Genomic DNA, 8,217 nt, shown 5'->3' with positions numbered 1-8,217 from the left:
CGGGCGGAGGGATCTCAGAGCGAGGTCTGCGAGGGGCGGCGGCGGCGGCGGCGCGCTCTGTGATTGCACCGCCCGCGCGTGAGGTGATCTCAGCTTATGTGGCGTCAGGCGGCCCGGCGGCCCCAGCGCCGCCCCCCGCCCGGGCTCCCGAGCCGCGGCGCCTCAGCCTCTCAGGGCCCGCGCGTCCGGGTCCCCGGCCTTGGAGAGCCGGCCGCGTAGTCGGCAGGAGGGAGGTTGTGAAAGACGCCGTCTGCACACTGAAGGGTGGGACGAGGAGGTCAGTCCCGTGCCACCCCGATTAAAACCAGTCTGGCAGGTATTAAGTACACGGCATAAAGGTAACAAATCGTGGTTGTTGTCTGGATTCTACCGAAACAGGTTTTCCGCAGTACATTTGTCTGTTACAGGCCGTCGCGACTCTTGGGAGGCCACATGTCCCAGGAACGGCACCGAACTCTGTCTAGAAAGGTTGTAAAGCGGAAGTTCAGCCCTGCAGGTCCAGTCACTTGTCCACTCGCTCCTGTGGTCGCGAATCAGCACGCATACATAAAGGCTGCCTAATCTAGTTCTACGCCTCTCGCGAGCTCCCTCCCGTGTTCCTGTATTTAATGAATCCCCGTGAAGAGCTAGGTGTTGTGCTAGGTAGGCTCTGGGGGCGCGGGCCGGGGGGTGGGGAGGCGGGCAGGTAGTGCGCTGCGTGAGAAAACTACCGGGCGCTCCGGGAGGGAGCAGGGGAGTCTAACTGCCTACCGGGCACGTGTACCCAGAGGCCTAACAGTCTTTTCCTGGTCAGTAAGTCCCGAACTGAAGTTACCTCCTCCGGCCCGGCTGCCAGCCTGCCCGCCTGTAATGCCTATGGAGGAAGGGCACCACTCTCCACCCCGTTGCCCTTTCCCCTTCATTCCTCATATTTTTAATCAATCACCACATCCAATAATCCCACCACTTTGAACTTTTGTCCATCCACCACTACCTCAGGTCTGGCCTCATCCTTGCATGTCTGCATTGCAAAAGTACCCTACCTGTCCAGTACCTGTCCATGCTTGTGCTTAATCTGTCCTCCCCACTGTTGCCATTTCTTGTATCCCTAAAGCTCTGTTGTAATCTCTGTAGGTTTCCTCTGTTAGAGGATGAACTAGAAAATAGGGATCATGTCTTAATTGTTTTTCTATTCTGCGTTTATCCTAATTCCTACCATAGCAGTTCTCAAATTGTGGTCCATAGTCCTCTGGGTATCTCCAAGAACCTTTCAGAGTATCTGCAAAGTTAAAGCTCTTTATAGTAATACTGCTGTTTGCTTTTTTACTGCTGGAATTTGCCCAGATAGTGTAAAATTTAATAGTAAATGAAAACTTCTTGGGCTTTAGCAGTCATTATTCCTCACTGCCATGCACTTGCAGTAGAAAAAAAAATTATTTCCCTTAAGAATTGTGAATGTTAATTTTATTAGAGTTTAACCATTGAGTACATGTATTTTTTAACTAGCTGTTCATATTTTGCTTGAAGGAATGACTGCCAAACTCTAGTCATTCAGACTTGGGTATTTGACAGACATTTTCTTGAAAATGAAATCAGTCTGTCCTTTTAAGGAAAACCATTAGCAATATGTTGCCAATGATAAAACTAAAGGTTTTAGAGGCGCTTGGGTCGCTTACTCAATGGATTTGATTTCAGCTCAGGTCATGATCTCACAGTCATTAGACTGAGCCCCAAGTCAGGCTTCGTGCCTGCTTAAGAGTCTCTCTCTCCCTCTCCTTCTGACACCGTCCCCACAGTTTCTCTCTCTCTCTCTCTCTCTCTCAAAAAAAAAAAAAAAAAAAAAAAAGAAGCTTTTAAATAAAAATTAAGAATTTTAGAAAACATATCTACCACTGTAAACTTGACAGCTTACTAATTCTTGAGACTTTTCTGCAGAGGAAAGTTTAATAACAAAAGGGTTTTGTATAATAAAGTGTGTCAACGATAAAATCTTTACATAATTCATTGAACCAGTATTTTCAAATGACCAGTGGATGATGTTGCAACATCATGCATGAGTTAAATATTTAATCAAATACAAGTTAAACCAAAAGATTTTCTTTCTTTCTTTTTTTTTTTTTCTAGATTTTATTTGGGAGAAAGAGGGAGCTCATGCCAGGCTCCCTCCCTAACACAAGTTAGGGGGAAAGACAGAACAAGCAGGAACATGTGGGGCTTGATCCCAGGACCCTGAGATCATGACCTGAGCTGACGGCAGAGGCTGAACCAACTGAACTACCCAGTTGTCTCGGGCCAAAAGATTTTCATAGACTACAAAAAGTTCATTGATATACCTCCAGATTCTACATTGCAACTAACTTTTAAGATACTACCACTTATAAAGAAAAATACCTATAATTATCTGAAAAACTTAGACACCTGGGTCTGGGACACCTGGGTGGCTCAGCAGTTGAGCATCTGCCTTTGGCTCAGGGGGTGATCCCAGGATCCGGGATGGAGTCCCGCATCAGGCTCCCTGTGAGGCACTTGCTTCTCCCTCCACTTATGTGTCTACCTCTCTCTCTGTGTCTCTCATGAATAAACAAATAAATCTTAAAAAAAAAATATATATATATATATATATATATATATATTCTTGCTTTTCCAGGTATACATCTCTGTGAAGCCAGGTTTTCTTTATATACTTCAACTGAAACAGCGTACATGATTGACTACAGAAGCATGTATGAGAATTCAGCAGTTTTCCATTAAGCTAAGCATTAAAGGGATTTGCAAAAATCTGAAATAATACCAAATATCTATTTTTTTAAGAGAGAGTGAGAACGAGTAGGAGTGGGGGAGGGGCAGAAGGAGAGGGAGAGAGAATCCTAAGCAGGCTCCACACCCAGCACAGAACCCCACAGGGGACTTGATCTCACCACCCTGAGGTCATGACCTGAGCCAAAATGAAGAGTCGGAAGGTAACCAGCTGAGCCACCCAGGCACCCCACTTGCTGTTTTCTTTGTATTTGAAAACATAACTATGTTTATTAAAATGCATTGTTGGGATGCCTGGAGAGCTCAGCAGTTGAGCGTCTGCCTTCAACTCAGGGCGTAATTCCCAGAGTCTGGGATCAAGTTCCACATTGGGCTCCTTGTGGGGAGCCTGCTTCTCCCTCTGCCTGTGTCTCTGCCCCTCTCTCTGTCTCTCATGAGTAAATAAAATCTTACAAAAATAATAAAATAAAATGCATTGTTTATGTTAACATGGGCTTGTTATTAATAAATTTTTTTGTTTCTCCACCTTAATTTGTATTACTATAAATATGTTTAGATATAACCCACATTTTTTTAAAGTTCTTTAGGACTCTTAATAATTTATGCAATTCTGAAAGAGTCCTGTGACCAAAAAGTTTGAAAACTGCTGACCTAGAATATGAGTTGTGGGGTTTTCAATTTTTGTTCTCTATGGAACCACATCCCATATCATCTGTATGACCTTCCTGTGAAATGGTTTTAAAACAAAACCTTGACTCATTAAAACTCAAAGGTAGCTCTCGTTATTATATAACCATACCTTTTGCTATTTTAATGTTCCAAAGTGATGTTCCGGAAGCACATCATAACGATGATCAGGGAGATTATTGATTCACCATGGATTCAACCCTACTATTATCTTATTAGTTGAGTATGGTAATTCACCATTTTCCTATGCTGCCCTACTTTTCATCAGACCACTCTTATCATTATTGAAATTAAGTTTAATTCCTTATTGCGAACTGAAATGCTGAGTGATGATAAAGCATGTGTGACCAAAGCCAACATTTTTCTAAATATTTTATAAGCCTTAAATAAAAGATGCTTGATTGAAAATTAGCTGGATAGTTTTGTTAGAAAATGTTTTCCTGGGATCCCTGGGTGGCGCAGCGGTTTGGCACCTGCCTTTGGCCCAGGGCGCAATCCGGGAGACCCTGTATCGAATCCCACGTCGGGCTCCTGGTACATGGAGCCTGCTTCTCCCTCTGCCTGTGTCTCTGCCTCTCTCTCTCTCTCTCTCTCTGTGTGACTATCATAAATAAAAAAATTAAAAAAAAATGTTTTTCTTAAAAAACATGTTTTTCAGGACGCATGGGTGGCTCAGTGATTAAGTGTCTGTCTTCATCCCAGGTGTGATCCTAGAGTCCTGGGATCGAGTCCCACATCGGGCTCCCTGCATGGAGCCTGCTTCTCCCTCTGCCTGTGTCTCTGCCTCTCTCTCTCTCTCTCTCTCTCTCTCTCTGTCTGTCTCTCATGAATAAATAATAAAATCTTAAAAAAAAAAAAAAAACCTGGTTTTCTTTCTGTAATCTTCCTCAGATATATTTGGGAGGGGAAGGAGGATTATATTAAGTACAATACAGATTGCAGCCTGAATCAGTATAAATTGCAGCAATTTTTCCAGAGAGCTCTTCTCCCTCTCAGCTTGGCCTTCAGCCTCTGCTCACATTCCTATAATTCCTCATTAAATGTTGCTCTCTGACAGGAAGAGTGATTCCCTTAAAATCCCCAAACCATACTTTGGACATATGACCTTACCTTTACACCTTTACTAAAGGATTGTAAATGACAAAGTAAAATTTTAGAACCCAAGAGAACTAAAACCATATGCTACATATGACTTTCTAAAGTCCTAGACAAAGAACAAAACATTAAACATATCATGGGGACTGGGAGTTAGTACCCTTCATAGACACAGAACAGTATCTGGTTTTCCTATTGAAAGCTTACTTCTATGCTACTTCTCAATGAAGAAGTTTTCTTTATTTATTAAAAATATTCATTTGTGCATTTTAAAGAGAGAGCACAGGGGGAGGAGCAGAGGGAGAGGGAGAAAGAGTCTCAAGCAGGTTCTACACCCAGCCCAAAGCCTGACATGGGGCTTGATCTCAGGACCTGAGATCATAACCTGAGCCAAAAATCAAGAGTTGGTCGCTTAACTGACAGCCACCCAGGCGACCCTGAAGGGGTTTTCTTTAATCCCTAATGTAAAAAAAAAAACTCCATTTCGGGGAATTCTAACCTCAAATTTATTTCACCCTAGGATCTACAGCCCACCCACCGCCAAATCCCAACCCATCCCTCCCCAAAAAGGCAGTTCACAGGACACAATTACAAACATTTCCCTGAGTCTGAATTTTTCAGTGAGAGGCAATTAAGCAAAACTATCTTGTTTGACACATCAAGTTGGCCCAAAGTTTCTATACCTGTGGGAAATGAAATGTATATCTTCATTTCTCCTCTAGTTTTCTGGTAACTTATTGGACCAAACACACACACACACCCCAAGGACAAATATTTCTCAGCTCTGACACAGTGCAAGCACAAATAAAGGAAAAGGAACATTTTCCTAAATACAGCTAAATCCACACAGATTCCATTGCTCTTAATAGAGGTGGTTCTGTATGTGATTATGAAGAGAGAAGTGGTTTTCCCATTGTGCATCCTCAGGGTTTCAGACTTTCCAACTAGAGCATTTGAAATAATAAAATTAATCTATTGCTGATGGATACTTTTCAGTGACACAAAAGATCTGGCAGTAACTTTGAAATTACATCTTTACAATCATAGGTCAGAGAAAATTATCACTATTTTTTCTTTGTTGCTTATACTTTGGTGTCATGTAGAAACCATTGCCTAACCCAAGGTCATGAAGATTTATGCCTATGTTCTCTTCTGTGATTTTTATAGTTTTACCTCATATTTAGGAGTTTGGTCAATTTTGAGTTAATTTTTGTATATTGATATGAGATAGGGCTTTAAATTCATTCTTTTACATGTGGATAATCATTTTCCCCAGCACCAGTTATTGAAAATACTGTCCTTTCCCCATTGAATTATTCAACACCCTTGTCAAAAATCAATGAACTGTTAGGGTTTAGTTCTGGACTCTCAGTTCCATTCCATTGATCTATATGTCTATCCTTATTCCAGTACCAGTATTTTTCTTCTCAGTAATACACACACACATTCACAAATAAGTGTATATTTATATAAACATACAGTAATTTCTTTTAATGAGTGACTTCTAATTAACGTCATAAATTCAAAAATGTGTGTATGTATGTATGTACCTATTTGTACAAAGCTTGGGGACTTAATAAAATAACTTTTTTTTAATAAAATAACTTTTAATGCTCTTTCAACTCTGTTAGGTAAAATACGACTCTAACAATTTTGTGTATGGTTTTAGATTAACAGGATTCCATCTGCTGCCAGATGTACTTGTTCAGTAACAAGTACCAAAACTGTATTCTCACTACATTTGACCATTGATTTTGCAATTGGTGCTCATGGGTTTAAAGTTTATTGTGAAGGTAAGAGATGGTAATGTGAAAGGACCATTGCCCAGTTTAATGTAGTTAAACCAAAATTCTCCAGGGTGGAAATGGAAGAAGAACCATCAGGAAGGAAGATACAGTTCATCTTCTTATCTTAAATCTTACCCTAAGATTCACCTTCTTATTAATTATTAATATATAATAAGATGTTAGAATTAGTGGGCTTTAATGTTTTATCACAGTGTGCCTAAACAGAGGAAAATCTTTCTTAGGAGATGATACTATGAAATCACTATAGACCTGGAGATTAACAAAAGGAAATGAAATGTGAGAGGTAACAACATGAAACAAGGCCTGATTTGATATTCAGACTCCACCTTCCTCTGTGCTCTACCTCTCAGCCAGAAAATAAACTAGTAATCTGTCTTCTTTGCAAGTTTAGAACCAAGAGGGAAAATGTCCAATAAGAGACAAGAGTTGATATCTTCCATTCCAAACCAGCCCTTTCAGTCCCACAGAGTCATGATCATTTAACACAGAGAAGAATATTGAAAAGCTCTTGAGACAGGTTTTTATTTGGAAGTTTGGTACAAAGTCATATAGCATCAAAACATGACCTAAATTGATTGATTTATAATCTTTATTTATCCCACGTAATGTAGGTACTCCTATGATTTACCATGGAAATATTGTTTGATAATGGGGTGGTACCCTAGGTTGTGCTGAGGGTATTAAAAACATACAGAATCTGCATTCTTGTATTTTTAAGATGTGAAAAAATTCTTATGGCAAAAATAACCTATTCTGAGGATTTCAGATACAGATCATGGACTTGTAATTTCTTCTCTATGTGATTTGACAATAAATTTTTCAGTTTATTCTTCATTTCAAGAAAAGCCCCTTCCTTACCCATAGGAATATCATACCAGATTTCAACTCACCTCCCCAGGACTATATTACCAGAATGTATCACATCAGAACTGATATCGTTTTAAGAAACACACAAATATAACAGAAGGGTGGTTATTTTCTAAACCACATAATTCAAAACATGAGGGCTTTTTTTTTTGGCTTAAATAACACAATTTAATATTCTCACATTTGTGGCTAGAATTCCCAAATCAGGATGTTAGCTGATTGAGTTCCTGGCAAGAGCTCTGTCTCTGGCTTACAGATGGTTGCCTTCTCACTGTGTCTTCACATGGTGGAGAAACTCATAGGTCTCTTCCTTTTCTTTTAAGGGCACCAGTCCTTTTGGATTAAAGCCCCTCCCTTATGACCTCACTTAACATTTATTAGCTTCTTACCCGCCCTCTATCCAAATATAGTCACAGTGGGGTTAAGGGCTTCAACAAGTAAATTTTTTCTTGAATCCTGTACCTTTGTAGTAAGTTTGAAATTGAGAAGCACGAGTTTTCCAACTTGGTTATCAATTTTCAGGATTGCTCATCTGGGTCTCTCATTTCTATATGGATTTTAGGATCAGTTTATCAATCTCTACAAAAGCCAACTGTGCTTTAGTAGAGATTACATTGAATGTGTGGATCAGTTTGGGGAATATTGTCATCTTAACAACATTAAGTCTTACAATCCATGAACATAGATGCCTTTCTATTTATTTAAGTCTTCTTTAATTTCTTTGAGTGATGTAAAGTGTTGTGTTTGCAAGCCTTCCACTTCTTGTGTTAAATTTGTAAGTATTTTTTTGATGTTATACATGGTATTATATATGGGATAATTTTCTTAATTGCATTTTCAGATTGTTCACTGTAACTGTATAAAAATAGTTAATTTAAAAATAAATAAAATAAAAATAGTTAATTTTTGTAAATTGATCTTGTATCCTCCTAGCTTACTAAATTCATTTACTGATTCTAGTGGGTTTTTAATAATAGTTCATCAAAATTTTCTTTTTTTTAATTTTTTTTAATTTTTTAATTTT

At 39.6% G+C, this 8,217-nt stretch overlaps 1 protein-coding gene across 6 annotated transcripts in view; it reads left to right on the top strand.

Annotated features, from left to right (window-relative positions):
- Nucleotides 1-91: 91 nt before the first annotated feature.
- Nucleotides 92-8,217, top strand: part of ANKIB1 (ankyrin repeat and IBR domain containing 1) — a 235,388-nt gene continuing 227,262 nt past the window's right edge. For 2 of the 6 annotated variants that reach the window (XM_077856995.1, XM_077856984.1), the window contains exons 1-2: nt 93-316; nt 408-642. The gene's annotated coding sequence lies outside the window, so the exon portion shown is untranslated. Of the gene's footprint in view, nt 317-389; nt 643-8,217 lie in introns of all 6 variants that reach the window. The other 4 variants (XM_077856993.1, XM_077856989.1, XM_077856986.1 and 1 more) reach the window with 4 other exon arrangements.

The sequence above is a fragment of the Canis aureus genome, chromosome 18 (assembly GCF_053574225.1).
Source record: "Canis aureus isolate CA01 chromosome 18, VMU_Caureus_v.1.0, whole genome shotgun sequence".
Lineage (NCBI taxonomy): Eukaryota > Metazoa > Chordata > Mammalia > Carnivora > Canidae > Canis > Canis aureus.
The sequence above is the reverse complement of the archived record's forward strand: the minus strand, read 5'-3'. Positions and strand labels throughout refer to the sequence as shown.